Below are 14,442 nucleotides of genomic sequence, written 5' to 3' on the forward strand. Positions count from 1 at the left end.
TCCTCCACGTACATATTTACACATTTGTGGGATCTAAAATGAAATGATTCACGTGAACTTACAAGACAGAAACAGACTCACAAGATTGAGAGAACAGACTTATGTTTGCCTTGGGGAAGGATGGGGGAAGGGATAGTCAGGGAGTCTGGGATGGACATGGACACACTGCTGGATTTACCATGGAGAACCAGCAAGGACCCGCTGGACAGCACAGGGAACCCTGCTCAATACTCTGTAATAACCTTATGGTCACCAGGGGGAAGGATGGGGGAAGGCATAGTCAGGGAGTCTGGGATGGACATGGACACACTGCTGTATTTAACATGGAGAACCAGCAAGGACCTGCTGGACAGCACAGGGAACCCTGCTCAATACTCTGTAATAACCTTATGGTCACCAGGGGGAAGGATGGGGGAAGGCATAGTCAGGGAGTCTGGGATGGACATGGACACACTGCTGTATTTACCATGGAGAATCAGCAAGGACCTGCTGGACAGCACAGGGAAGTCTGCTCAATGTCACGTGGCAGCCTGGATGGAAGGGGAGTTTTGGGGGCACATGGACACTTGTGTCTGTGTGGCTGAGTCCCTTAAGCAATCAGAACATTGTTGACCGTCTATACCCCGAACACAAATGTAGAAGTTTAAAAAAATGTAAGTTCTTTTGTATTTTCATAAACTATTTCTGAATGTTCCCTTCCTCCATCAGCAGTGTTCTGCAAGTTTCCTCCCCGGTCCTGCAAATCCCGCAGGCCCCGAGCGCGCCCTGACTTCCACACTCTTTTCCTGTTGCCTTCCTCTGTGTGTTCCGGCACTAAACCATGCTGTCCCCGTTCTGAGGTCAGACACTTGGCATCACGGAAGAGAATTCCCCCCCGGGAGAATGTCGCAGGCGTAGAATCATTCCGCTCTCGGGAGAGAATAAAGTGCATAAAACCGCACTCTTTAGCAGTGTACCTTAAAGTGAAAAGTGAAAGTGTCAGTCGCTCAGTCTGGTCCGACTCTTTGCGACCCCGTGGACTGTAGCCTACCAGGCTGCTCTGTCCATGGGGATTCTCCAGGCAAGGATACTGGAGTGGGTTACCGTTCCCTCCTCCAGCAGACCTTCTTGATCCAGGGATCTAACTTGGGTCTCCTGCATTGCAGGCAGATTCTTTACCACCTGAGCCACGAGGGAAGCCCAGTTTAAAGGCACTTATAAACATTCTTCTATATATTTTCAGATAGTATCAGGATTATAAATGCTGGAAGTGCATTTATAAAATTTCTCTTCACATTGACCTATGACCAGTTTTTATTAACAGGACACGAAGAAGCCTAATGATGCCTTTGAGTGAAGAAATAGTGATTTATTATCCTTGCATTGTGTCCATGGCAACCCACTCCCGTATTCTTGGCTGTGCAATCCCTAGATGGAAAAGCTTGGTGGGCTCAAGTCCATGGGGTTACAAAGTGTCGGACACAACTTAGGGGCTCAACAACAAAAACCTGTCCATAAATTAACAAGTGCTTCAATGAAATAAATCAATGTATGTACACGTATGCTTGTACTTATGTACAAATACTCATATACGCTCACTTACACATCTTATTTCTATATCTGAATAGAATGAAGGTACGGATAATGTAATTATATACACATAGAGAAATCTAATGTATATAATATATGGAGTTTGTGTTCAGCGTGATCGAAAAGTTCTAGAAGTGATAGCTCTAGGGGTGATGTCAGTACAACATTGTATAAGTATGTTAATACCACTGACTTCTATCTTTAAGATAGTTAAAATCGCAGAGTTTCTGTTATAGAGAATCCCATGGACAGAGAAGCCTGGCTGGCTACGTTTCATGGGATGGCAAGAGTTGGACTTGACCTAGTGCTATCCTTATCTGTTATGGATATTTGACTACAACTAAAAGCGTATATATTGCGTTTGAACTTGCATCTGCAAGAATTCAAACTCTGATGTGAACACTCCCCCTAAACCAACTACAGGGTCTTGACTCCATCTTAGACACTTGATGCTAACTCCTCCCATAGGAAACTTGACCTTTGACTCTTGACCCCTGATATGAACACTGACATGGAAACTTGAACAGAACTTTCGTCTGACATTGAAATCTGACGCCAACCCTCCCAGGAAGTAAAACCTTGAAACTAAGCTGGGGACTTTGACCTCTTGATTCCTGACCTTTGATTTGACCCATGACCCCAAACAGTGCATGTGGACCTGACCCTGAGCCCTGATACAAATGGAAGCTGAATATGAACCTTTGAGTTCAGTTCAGTTCAGGCGCTCAGTCGTGTCCAACTCTTTGCCACCCCACGGACTGCAGCATGCCAGGCCTCCCTGTCCATCACCAACTCCCGGAGCTTGCTCAGACTCATGTTCGTCAAGTCGGTGATGCCATCCAACCATCTCATCCTCTGTCATCCCCTTCTCCTCCTGCCCTCAATCTTTCCCAGCATCGGGGTCTTTTCCAATGGGTCAGTTCTTCGCATCAGGTGGCCAAAGTATTGGAGTTTCAGCTTTAGCGTCTGCCTTCCAATGAACATTCAAGGACTGATTTCCTTTATGATTGACTGGTTTGATCTCCTTGCAATCCAAGGGACTCTCAAGAGTCTTTTCCAACACCCCATGAATTAAGAATGAATCTTAATTCTGCCCAATCTTGAAAAAACCCAGACCCAACCCCTAACTCTATCGTAAACCTTTGAATCGACCCTTGACCTTTGACCAGAACCCTTGACTGATGGCTCTTGAGTCAAACACCAAAGACAGCTTTCACAGAGAGACCCTGATCCCGTGGGCCTTTGAGCTAAGTCATGACCTTTGACCCCCGCCACTAGCATGAACTACAAGCCCGTTAACATTGACTTCTGCCCCTACCGTGTCTGTCTGAAATTTGACCTTGCCTTAATCTGTCTGAACCTGAATCCATACTCAAAATGTATCCTAACCCTGGACCTTCAGTTTTCAACCCTTTGCCTTTCACTCCCTGAGTCCTGACTTTGAATCCTTCACCTGTACAGAAACCCAGTTCTGTTCTCCACCTCCCTTTCTCACCTGACTCTTAACCCAAACGCAAACTTGAAACTCCACCCTGACCCACCAGCGACCAATCTGATGCCCAAACCTGTCCCTCAACCCAGGGTAGGCAATGTATTGCAGGTATGTTCTTTGCCATCTGAACCACCAGCACTCAAACATTTCTTCAGCTTTCTTGCAGAGCATGGTAACATAGTTATCTCTGAAAGCAATTTCTACTTCTGTATCTGGATGATTTTGTTACCACATTGGGTACCAACTCGAGAAACTCAGCTGCTTCTCACTTTCTGCAGAAGTCCACTCATCTGGGCGTATAGGTGTGTGCCTGTGTGTTTTTTGTATCTTAGTATGTATCAGATTTAACTTATGATTCCAGGAGAAACTCGAAACATTTTAACGGTGATAATGTAAACTTAAAGCTTTCAAATAGACTGTCTCTCAGCTCTTTTCATCTTTTGTGCATCCTGTAACCAGGGATTTTGTTCTGCATGTTTTGACTCATCAAACTGGCCAATTTGCTGAGCTGTATTTATAATCTGGGCTTCCCAGGTGGCGCTAGTGGTAAAGAACCCGCCTGCCAATGCGGGAGACGTTAAGAGACCCAGGTTTGATCCCTGGTTGGGGAAGATCCCCTGGAGGCGGAAATGGCAACCCACTCCAGTATTCTTGCCTGGAGAACCCCATGGGCAGTTAGACACAACTGACGCTACTAGGCACAGCCCAGCACCTTTATAATCTATTCTTCTTTCGGCATTCTCTTTCTGCCATGCGTGATTTAAGAAAGAGCACAATGTAACTCGCTTCTCTCCCCAAGATGCCTTTGCCTTTCTCATCGAAATAATAATAAACTTGTGCCTTTGTTAACGTAGTTCTGAGTACAGGATGGAATCTCTTTCGAAGCTGTTCTTGCCATTTGAATAATTATTATCCTCCCATCCCAGGAGCACAGTCAATAGGTCCGAATCCTCAGGAGGTTTAGTCTGGAACTTTTTTGAAAATACCTCCCAGGTGTTCAGCTGTGCCTAGAAACCCCCGTTAAAAGGTTAGAACACATTCCCCAGATGTGGCAAATTAGAACAGCAGAACATCAGGTTTAAGAAAACTTGTACTAAATGCCTTCATAAATTCTAATTGAGACTTAATTCTTTAGATTCCTTAGTTCTCGATACTGCGAAACAGCGTTTGGCACAAGCCGGGGAAGAATTAGAACACGTGTCATTGTCTACATTCCCGATAAACGATTGCTCTTTTAACCTTTATCTAACATGAGACCACGAGCGTAAAGCCAGTGCCTTCTCTGCATTAGAAAATTTAGGGTTGGTGATTATGCTGTTGTTGAACTGCTGAATTTGACCTGGGGGGTAAAAAGAAACAATTTTATTTTTTAAATATCTCTAGCTACTTCATGGAGTCCTGAATCCAGTTTTTAAGGCAGTTGTAATATTTTTATCGTTTTTAACATGAGAGAAGTTTTCATCCACGGACATGAATAATTAAACGGCTTGCTAACGCATAATCTGAAATAAAAGTAGAACACAATGAATGTTTTTTTTTTAATTCCTTTCTCTTCCCCTCTTAAACTTTATGCCTTTGGCCTTACTCAGAGAGTCATAACCTCTCTGAATCTTGTTTATCATTTCCTTCTTCTGCTACATTTTATTTATACAAAATCGTCTCTAGCATGACCCTATTAATATGCTACGGGTAGACTGGTTCTGATCTTCTGTAAATTAAATCATATATTCACCTTTACCTGACATTTTGCATGGAAGGCTGTGATTTGGGGGTTCAGCCATGATGTTTGAAGAGATTCCGTGATGTTTGAAGATGTAGCTTGTTTATGCATGAATTCCTCTTAGTTACATCATCATACATTTCACTTCTTCCTTTGCTTCTTTTTGGTTATCCGTACTAATTTGTTGTACTTTGTAGATTCTGTACATAAGTAATATCATACAGTATTTATCTTTCTCTGTCTGACTTTTTTTCACTTAGTATAATACCCTCTAAGTCCATTCATGTTGCTGGAAATGGTTTTATTTCATTATTTTTTATGGCTGAGTAATATTCCATTGTGTGTGTTTGTGTGTGTGTGTGTATAACACCTTCTTTATCCATTCATCTGTTGATGGACATTTATGTTCTTCCATGTCCTAGCTATTGTAAAAACTGCTGCAGTGAACATTGGGGGTGTGCATATCTTTTTTAATTAGAGGGTTTTTGTGTGTGTGTGTGGATATATGCCCAAGAGTGAAATTGCTGGATCATATGGGAACTCTAGTTACTTTGAGGAACCTTCATACTGTTTTCCAAAGTGGCTGCCCCAGTTTACATTCCCACCAACATTGTATGCATATTATGTGGTTTTTCCTAAAAACTGAAGAGCATCTAGTGAGTTTCTTCCAAACCTGTCATGTACCTTATGAAGAATCAGTCTTTGAGATCAAAAGAGACTCTTCACCCTTCAATAGTTGGGCATGACGTGGTAGAAATGACATTTCATTTCTACTCCTTTCACTTGACTTTTCAGCACTCTGCCTGGTGCTAGGGTTGAGGATCACAGGCTGACATAAATCTATATTTGAAATTAATTTATTCCATTCTGTAATTATAGCAAGATGCCCACTTTATGATTTTTCTTTATAAATCCTTGCTTATACATTAGGAGTTTGGCATTCACATATACACAGCTGCTGTACATATGCAATTTACCAGATATACAATTTGGACAAGGAGGGTGATTTTAAAAAATCTACGTGAGAATCTAGGCAGTGTGTTAAAAAGCAGAGACATCACTTTGCCAACAAAGGTGTGTATGGTCAAAGCTACTGGTTTTCCCAGTAGTCATGTATTGATCTGAGAGCTGGACCACCGAGAAGGTTGAGCACTGAAGAACTGATGCTTTCAAACCATGGCGCGGGACAAGACTCTTTAGAGTGTTTTGGACAGAAAGGAGATGAGACCAGTCAATCCAGAAGGAAATCAACCCTGAATTTTCATCGGAAGGACTGACGCTGAAGCTGAAGCCCCAATACTCTGGCCACCTGATGCAAAGAGCTGACTCATTGGAAAAGACCCTGATGTTGGCAAAGATTGAGGGCAGGAAGAGAAAGGGACGACAGAGCATGAGATGGTTGGATGGCATCACCAACTCGATGGACATGAGTTTGAGCAAACTCTGGGAGACAGTGCAGGACAGGGAAGCCTCGTGTGCTGTGGTCCATGGGGTTGCAGAGAGTCACGATAAGTCATGCATGGACATGACTTATCAACTGAGCAACAACAGCAAAGATGATAATCACCTATTTTCTTATAAAAATAACTCATTACTAATCAACTGTTTGGTGTCAGTTTATGCTTTTTTTTTTTCAATTATTTTTATTAGTTGGAGGCTAATTACTTTGCAACATTGCAGTTTATGCTTTTAAAATAACATGGCGGTTTAGCCACAGACATAACTCTAGAAGCCATCAATATTGGTAATTAAAGGAAAGCTCAGATTCAGGAACACAAAATGAATTTGTTAATTATAAGTTGTTTTGCATGAAAAGGTCAGGTGTTACTTGAAGTTTGTATTTAATTATGGTGGTCAATTAAATATTTTTTTTCCCCATTTCATTCCTTGCATTTCACTGGGGAAGAGTGTAGAATTTAGCTATGTGGCAGAAATGAGTAGGATCAACATAATGGAAATTTTCTTGGAAACAGCATTATGCAATATTCCATAGTCATCCTGTTGAAAGTCAGCCATGATTTCCAGTTCCACAGCCAATTGCTCTAGGGTTAGAAGCATGTTGGTTGATCCAAGGCCTCACTCGAGTGGGGAATACTGGTTGGTTTTTAAACAAATCTTGAAGAATTAGGTAAAAGGTATTCTGTTTTTCATCATATGCTGTTTCCCTTCTTAAAGTAAATTCATTTCATAGTCGCTTTACCTACGCGAATTAGATTATAAAAATACATCCACAGTGAGACCAAAAGAATATGAAGGAGTCTTACAAGTTGAATACTGTAGCAGACTCTTCATTGGAGAAATAGACTTTCAAATCTCCTCACCAGCAAGGGCGCGTACAGTCAGTTCCGTCGCTCAGTCGTATCCAACTCTTTGCGACCCCATGGACTGCAGCACGCCAGGCCTCCCTGTCCGTCACCATCTCCCGGAGCTTGCTCAAACTCATGTCCATCGAGTCAGTGATGCCATCCGACCATCTCATTTTCTGTCGTCCCCTTCTCCTCCCGCCTTCAATCTTTCCCAGCATCAGGGTCTTTCCTAGTGAGTCAGCTCTTTGCATCAGGAGGCCAAAGGATTGGAACTTCAGCTTCGCCATCAGTCTTTCCAGTGAATATTCAGGACGGATTTTATTTAGGATGGACTGGTTTGATTTCCTCACTGTCCACAGGACTCTCAAGAGTCTTCTCCAGCACCACAGTTTGAAAGCATCAGTTCTTTGGCGCTCAGCCTTCTTTATGATCCCACTCTTGCATCCGTACATGGCTACTGGGAAAACCATAGCTTTGACTCTTTGGACATTCATCGTCTAAGTGATGTCTCTGCTTTTTAATATGCTGGTCTAGGTTTGTCATAGCCTTTCTTCCAAGGAGGATATTTAATAATTGAGAATTCCGCAGGAAGGCAGCATAGTCAAACAATGCAACCAAAGGGGCAATTTGAGTGTGTGCTACACAGAGGATGTATGCACACCGTCCTGAGAAATATCCCTACTTCTCCAACAACCACCTCTCTGTACCCAAAACTGAACTTTCTATTGGGATTTTATTGGGTTGGCCAAAAAGTTTGTTCAGACTTTTCCATAGCGTCTAATGAGAAAACCCAAACAAACCTTCTGGCTAGCCCAGTAGCTCTTTCCCAGGTCATGCCATTCACCTGTTGCTAATGTGTGTTGTGATTCCTCTCCGGCCTTCCCAGGGTCTTTTCATATCAGTCTTTTATTCCCCCAGTACTGTGTTAATTTTCAGGTGAACGGCAACGTGATTCAGTTTGATGGGCGTATAGATAGACAGATAGATGAATGGATATAGATAGTATTTTCCATTCTTGGTTATTACAAGATATTGATTAGATATGGTTCACTCTGCTATACACTAGGACCTTTTGTTTATATCGTTTATGTATAGCAGGCTGTGTATGTTAATCCCAAACGTGCAGTTTCTACCACTTGGTATCCTCTTTGGTAACCGTAAGGTTGTTTTTTGTGTTAGTCTATTTATATTTCGTAAATAAGTCAATTTGTAGTATTTTTTAGACTGCATGTCTCAGGGGCTTCACTGATAGCTCAGTTGTTAAAGAATCTGCCTGCAATGCAGGAGACCCCAGTTCGATCCCTGAGTCTGGAAGATCCACTGGAGAAGGGATAGGCTACCCACTCCAGTATTCTTGGGCTTCCCCGGTGGCTCAGCTGGTAAAGAATCCTCCTACAAGGCAGGAGACCTGGGTTCCATCCCTGGGTTGGGAAGATCCCCTGGAGAAAGGAATGGTTACCCACTCCAGTGTTCTGGCCTGGAAAATTCCATGGACTGTATATTCCATGGGGTTGCATGTATAAGTGATATCATATATTTGTCTTTCTCTGTCTGACTTCAGTTGGTATGATCATCTCTGAATCAATCCATGTTGCTGCAAATGGCCTTATTTCATTCTTTTTTGTGACTGAGTAATATTCCGCTGTATGTATGTACCATATCCTTATCCATTCTCCCAAGGCAATAGAAATAAAAGTCAAAATGGGAAAAAGTGAAAACAAATGGGACCTCATCAAACGTATAAGCTTTTGCACAGCAAAGGAAGTCTTAAACTGTCTTCTTAACCAAGTTCCAAGGTTCCCATTGAAAACCAATATCGGAAAGCTTGAGAATATTTCTGTATACATTTAAGATTACATGAGTTAGCATGACTAGGTTTTGATAGAGATGAAGAAGAATGTCTTTTTTTTTTATATTTAGTTGTTAGCATTTTATGGACAAATAACAAACCAGATTAATTCTTATCTGCCCCTAGATAATATCCAGTCGTAAATACTAGGAAACCCAGCAACCAGCCGTGCTTGTCTTGCAGCTGAGGATGAAATAGTGTATCTAATGGTGAGCTTCCCTGGCGGCTCAGCTGGTAAAGAATCCACCTGCAATGTGGGAGACCTGGGTTGGATCCCTGGGTTGGGAAGATCCCCTGGAGAAGGGAATGGCTACCCACTCCAGTATTCTGGCCTGGAGAATTCCGTGGCCTGTATAGTGCATGGGGAAGCAAAGAGTCAGACATGACTGAGCGACTTTCACTTAGACTTGGTGTGTCTAAGCAGATCAGCACATTTAGAATTTGTGCACTTTGTAAGAAACTAGTAAAACTATGTTTCACATTTGTAATGTTGAGTTACATAAATCATCTTTATTTCTTAAATACAGTTTGTAGTGCCATGTTCAGTTCAGTTCAGTTCAGTCGCTCAGTCGTGTCCCGACTCTTTGCGACCCCATGAATCACAGCACGCCAGGCCTCCCTGTCCATCACCAACTCCTGGAGTTTACTCAGACTTATGTCCATCGAGTCAGTGATGCCATCCAGCCATCTCATCCTCTGTCATCCCCTTCTCCTCCTGCCCCCAATCCCTCCCAGCATTAGGGTCTTTTCCAATGAGTCAACTCCTCACATGAGGTGGCCAAAGTATTGGAGTTTCAGCTTCAGGATCAGTCCTTCCAATGAACACCCAGGACTGATGTCCTTCAGGATGGACTGGTTGGATCTCCTTGCAGTCCAAGGGACTCTCAAGAGTCTTCTCCAACACCACAGTTCAAAAGCATCCATTCTTCAGCACTCAGCTTTCTTCACAGTCCAACTCTCACATCCATACATGACCACTGGAAAAACCATAGCCTTGACCAGACGGACCGTTGTTGGCAAAGTAATGTCTCTGCTTTTTTAATATGCTGTCTAGGTGGGTCATAACTTTCCTTCCAAGGAGTAAGCATCTTTTAATTTCGTGGCTGCAGTCACCATCTGCAGTGATTTTGGAGCCCTCCAAAATAAAGTCAGACACTGTTTCCACTGTCTCCCCATCTATTTCCCATGAAGTGATGGGACCAGATGCCATGATCTTAGTTTTCTGAATGTTGAGCTTTAAGCCAACTTTTTTACTCTCCTCTTTCACTTTCATCAAGAGGCTTTTTAGTTCCTCTTCACTTTCTGCCATAAGGGTGTGTCATCTGCATATCTGAGGTTACTGATATTTCTCCTGGCAATCTTGATTCTAGCTTTTGCTTCCTCCAGCCCAGCGTTTCTCATGATGTACTCTGCATACAAGTTAAATAAGCAGGGTGACAATATACAGCCTTGACGTACTCCTTTTCCAATTTGGAACCAATCTGTTGGTCCATATCCAGTTCTAACTGTTGCTTCCTGACCTGCATACAGGTTTCTCAAGAGGTGGGTCAGGTGATCTGGTATTCCCATCTCTTTCAGAATTTTCCACAGTTTATTGTGATCCACACAGTCAAAGGTTTTGGCATAGTCAGTAAAGCAGAAATAGATGTTTTTCTGCAACTCTCTTGCTTTTTCAATGATCCAGTGGATGTTGGCAATTTGATCTCTGATTCCTCTGCCTTTTCTAAAACCAGCTTGAACAACCGGAAGTTCCTGGTTCACGTATTGCTGAAGCCTGGCTTGGAGAATTTTGACCATTACTAGCATGTGAGATGAGTGCAGTTGTGTGGTAGTTTGAGCATTTTTCTTTGGCATTGCCTTTCTTTGGGATTGGAATGAAAACTGACTTTTACTGTCCTGTGGCCACTGCTGAGTTTTCCAAATTTGCCGGCATATTGAGTGCAGCACTTTCACAGCATCATCTTTCAGGATTTGAAATAGCTCAACTGGAATTCCATCACCTCCACTAGCTTTGTTCGTAGTGATGCTTCCTAAGGCCCACTTGATTTCACATTCCAGGATGTCTGGCTCTAGGTGAGTGATCACACCATCATGATTATCTGGGTCGTGAAGATGTTTTTTGTATAGTTCTTCTGTGTATTCTTGCCACCTCTTCTCAATATCTTATGCTTCTGTTAGGTCCATACCATTTTTGTCCTTTATCCATACCATTTTTGTCCTTTATCAAACCCATCTTTGCATGAAATGTTCCCTTGGTATCTCTAATTTTCTTGAAGAGATCTCTAGTCTTTCCCAATCTGTTGTTTTCCTCTCTTTCTTTGCATTGATCGGTGAGGAAGGCTTTATTATCTCTCCTTGGTATTCTTTGGAACTCTGCATTCAAATGAGAATATCTTTCCTTTTCTCCTTTGCTTTTCACGTCTCTTCTTTTCACAGCTATTTGTAAGGCCTCTTCAGATAGCCATTTTGCCCTTTTGCATTTCTTTTCCATGGGGATGGTCTTGATGCCTGTCTCCTGTACAATGTCGCAAAACTCTGTCCATAGTTCATCAGGCTCTCTGTCTGTCAGATCTAGTCCCTTAAATCTATTTCTCACTTCCACTGTATAGTCATAAAGGATTTGATTTAGGTCATAACTGAATGGTCTAGTGGTTTCCCCTACTTTCTTCAATTTAAGTCTGAATTTGTAGTGCCATGAATACCATATAAATTACAAAATCTGTATGGGCTTCCCTGGGGGCTTAGTGGTAAGGACCCTGACTGCCAGTGCAGGAGACAGGGGCTTTGATCCTCTGGGTTGGGAAGATGCCTTGGAGGAGGAAATGACATCCCACTCCAGTATTCTTTCTGCAATCCTCCGAAATCCTATGGACAGAGAAGCCTGGCAGGCTGCAGTCCGTGGATTCACAAAAATGTCACATGACTCAGCAACTGAGCATGCAGACAGACAGACACACACACACATACATATGTCATGCATGTTTCATAAACATACTATGATGGTAAAAAAATATGAGTTTCCTAATAAGTTTTAAAATATTTGTGTTAAAAATGAATTGTAGCTCACAAATGAAATAAAGCTGTCAGTAAAAGTTTTCAAAATATCTGTCAAAATCCACTCTTGTATCATTTTCCCCTCAGCTTTTATCACGTTAGTTGGGTCATTGCATGTTTATCAGAAATTCGGTTGAATAAGGACCTCCATCATTTTCTCAGCGTGACTGCAGCTGTAATATATTTTTTGCCTTGCCTTTCTCTTTAGACTTTGAGTGCCCAATAAACACTAAATAAATAACAAACACTGAATACACAGACTGAACAAATAAATATGCATCACCTTCAGGCACAGTTATTCACCAACAACATTTTGCAGTCGGAGCATATAAGATTTCTTTATCGTCTGCATAGTCTTTTTTTTTTTTTTTGGAAGTGTAGCTGATTTACAATGTTGTTTTAATTTCTGCTGTACAGAAATGTGACTAAGTTTTATATATATATATATCCTTTTTCATGTTCTTTTCCATGCGTGATGGTGTATCAGAGGATATTGAATATACTTCACTGTACTCTGTGGTCTATGGTGGGCTCTTGTTCACCCACCCTGTGGATAATAATTTGCATCTAGGAATCCCAAACGCCCATCCCACGCCTCTCCCCCATGGGGGCCACAAGACTGTTCTCTGTCTGGGAGCCAGTTTCTCTTTTGCAGTTAAGTTGACTGGTGTCATATTTTGGGATTTCACATGTGATCTCATCGGATATCTGTCTTCCTCTGTCTGACTTACTTCACTCAGTGTGAAAATCTCTAGGCTCATCAGTGTTGCTGTAAATGGCATGATTTCATTCTTTTTTGTGGGTGAATAATATTCCTCTGTGTCTGTGTCTGTGTGTGTGTGTGTGTACACGCATTGCATCATTTTTTTTAATCAATAATATGTTGTTTGTTTTTTCTTTTTTATTAATGGGAAGAAAATTGCTTTACATTGTTGTGTTGTTTTCTGCCATATAACATCAAAAATCAGCCATAATTACACATGTATCCTAAAAAATATGGAGCAATCCATGAATTCTTGTGTCATGCTTGCTCAGGGGCCATGCCAATCTTTGTATTCTTCCAGTTTTAGTGTATGGGCTGCGGAAACACACACTATACCACATCTTCTTTTTAAAATTTTTATTGCAAGATATTTGCTTTACCATAATATACCACATCTTCTTTATACATTCGTCTAAAGGTGGGCCTTTAGGCTGTTTGCATAACGGCTATCATCAATACTATCATCTGCATAATACAGATAGAGTAGACCTAGGTAGACCAGTTATCCACTCTACTTGTGGCATTCCTTCGTTTGTTAACAGACGCCTTTCTTTATTTGCTCTCTCTGGGCGAAACAGAAATAAATGGCAGGATTTGTGATACCACATTTGCAGCATAGAGTTTTATATAAATCATCTTTATGTCTCAGATACAATTTGTAGTGTCATGAAAAACATACAAGTGCAAAATGTATATGGGTTCTCCAAGAAGCATGATGCTTTCAAATGTGCATCATCCAGTTAGTTTCTCAAGCTGTGCTATTGGACTAAGATGTGCTCTTCTCAACTTCACAGCTGAGAAATATGGGCTTTCCTGTAGATTCACAGCCAAAGCTGACGGCCTCTGTGTGTGTGTGTGTGCACACTTTTCTGCAGTTCTGTCCCTTTGTGACCCCATGGACGGCAGCCCGCCAGGCTCCTCTGTCCATGGGATTCTCCAGGCAAGAATACAGGAGTGGGTTGCCATTTCCTCCTCCAGGGCATCATCCCGACACAGGGGTTGAACCCACATCTCCTGCATTGCCAGGGGGATTCTTTACCATTAGTGCCATCTGGAAAGCCCCTTACTGCATGACTCCAGTGAAAAATATTAACATGCTCCTGACCTGAGAGCAGATACCCATCATAGAGAGTGCTAGGTTGGTTCTATCACCGCAACTCACTTAATGCAGTGAACGGACTTGAAAGAACTGAGACCTTTAGGAGAAACTTGAAAAGGGACCCGCCTTGGTGGTGGGTAAGAGATGAAGTGTCATTACCTGTATCTGTGGTTGACTCCTGCCTAAAAGGATGAACCACAGAGGTTATGGGGTCGGTCTCTGGGTGGCGCTGTGCTCCATGATCAGATAATAAGTTTTGAAGTGAGGCTGTATGTACAGGAGGAAGGGACCTTACAGGATCCTGGCAGTCATATAAAAGGCACCCTAGGAAGAGATGGGTTTCCCAGGTAGCTCAGTTGGTAAAGAATCTGCCTGCAATGCAGGAGACTCCAGTTTGGTTCCTGGGTCAGGAAAGTGGCTCAGCTGGTAAAGAATCCACCTGCCATGCAGGAGAGCTAGGTTCAATCTCTGGGTTGGGAAGATCCGCTGGAGAAGGGCAAGGCTACCCACCCCATGGGGTCACAAAGAGTCAGACGCAACTGAGTGACTTTCGGTTTCACCTTCAGGAAGAGATGGAAGATAATGTGTAC

At 42.3% G+C, this 14,442-nt stretch overlaps 1 protein-coding gene and 1 pseudogene across 1 annotated transcript in view; one reads left to right on the forward strand and one right to left on the reverse strand.

The window, feature by feature from the left end:
- Window positions 1–14,442, forward strand: part of NLGN4X (neuroligin 4 X-linked) — a 363,690-nt gene that overhangs the window by 317,503 nt on the left and 31,745 nt on the right. The gene's annotated exons all lie outside the window — the stretch shown is intronic.
- LOC133053289 (U6 spliceosomal RNA) lies at window positions 12,981–13,080 on the reverse strand (annotated as a pseudogene).

The sequence above is a fragment of the Dama dama genome, chromosome X (assembly GCF_033118175.1).
Source record: "Dama dama isolate Ldn47 chromosome X, ASM3311817v1, whole genome shotgun sequence".
In the NCBI taxonomy this organism is placed as follows: domain Eukaryota; kingdom Metazoa; phylum Chordata; class Mammalia; order Artiodactyla; family Cervidae; genus Dama; species Dama dama.